We start from the raw sequence: 1,463 nt of genomic DNA, 5'->3' as shown, positions 1-1,463 counted from the left end.
ATTCTGTGATTCTGTGATTCTGTGATAACAGTCCTGTTTAAAAGACCATATCCTTGGGAGAGATTAATTTCCCCCTCACCCCGAGTTGATCCTTTTATTTGGCTTCCCTGTTGCTTGACGCAGTGCAGTGGGAGASGGAAGTTCCTGCCTTAAGTGCAGCTGAGTCCCCATCCTTAGCTCCAGGGAGCAAGAACCACACCACCAGGGAGAGGTGAAGAATTGAAGAGCATTAGTATGAATTTTCTTCCCAGGGAAAGTAAGGAGTAACACACAGAGGAGCACTGAGTAAAACCTTCACCTCCCCAAGYTATGTGCCCCAYCATCCAGATAGCAACACCTCAGGACAGACCCTCAGTGCCCTTCTCCTGCAGTGGGAAAGGACCAGGCTGCAGGAGAGACCCAGCCCCTCTCCCACCAAGGACAGGGCTCATGACCGGCACCCCATGGCCTTGAGGGCTGTGAGAGGAGACAGGGGCTTTGCTGAGAGGAAGACATTGGCTTTGCAGGGACTGAMCAAGGCTGATCCAAATCCYCCCTCCCACAGCAATTGCCTTTCTAGTTCCCTCCCGTTCACTGATCCTGTCTCCATGGATGGAGCAGTTCCTGCTGGCAGCTGCTTCTCTCCCCCACATCTTCTCCCTGTCAATGCCACACACCCCATCCCACCCCCTGGACACTCACTCTGCCCTACAGCAGGATCCAGCAGCAGGGCCCTGGCCAGGGACCTCTCCGTGTATGCGGGTGGGAGGGACCAAGGTCAGACAGATCCTGCTGAGGCCACACAAGGGGATGCTGGTGCTGTCTGCAGTCAGGGCAGGGCACAGGGACTTGCTGAGCTTCCTCACACATCTCTCCATGGAAAGGACTAGAGTGTTAGGTTCCTGCTATCACCTGGCATTTCCTTTCCATACACCCCCAGCTCTTCACAACCACAAGGACACAGGGAATCTCCTCATCTTTAACATTAACTGCCTGCACTGTCCTCTTCAAAAGGCCCCTTCACAATATGAACCTGCCATCATGGGGGTCTCTCCTCACACCCAGACCTTCTCCCCGCAGCACATGGGGATTTCCCAGGCAGGGTGGGTGCTGACCCTCACAGGTGGCACTCACTGCCCTGGGCACACAGCACCCTGGGGYGCAGGGACACTGCTCGGCATTACAGCCCATGCCGAACTGGGGGCACTCGCTGGCTTCACACCCCTGCACCGTCCTGGGGAGAAGGCAGCCGTGAAGCCCTGTCCCTCTGATGGTCTGGATGGAAATCCCTGCTCTAAAGCACCACCAGCTCCAAGCAGGAGAAGCTGGGAGAGCCACCCTGAGAGATCCCATCAGCTGGGGRAGGGGCCAGGTTCAAAAGAGCCCTCCAGGAACCACAGCACTCTTGTCCTGCAGACAGACACTTACCGTGTAAGGGCTGGGAGGTTTCTCCCTGCAAGGAGCTCCCATTCGTCCTCCCATTA

The sequence above is a fragment of the Nothoprocta perdicaria genome, unplaced genomic scaffold, assembly GCF_003342845.1.
Source record: "Nothoprocta perdicaria isolate Ctin4 unplaced genomic scaffold, notPer1 scaffold_722, whole genome shotgun sequence".
NCBI classification, from domain to species: domain Eukaryota; kingdom Metazoa; phylum Chordata; class Aves; order Tinamiformes; family Tinamidae; genus Nothoprocta; species Nothoprocta perdicaria.
The sequence above is the reverse complement of the archived record's forward strand: the minus strand, read 5'-3'. Positions refer to the sequence as shown.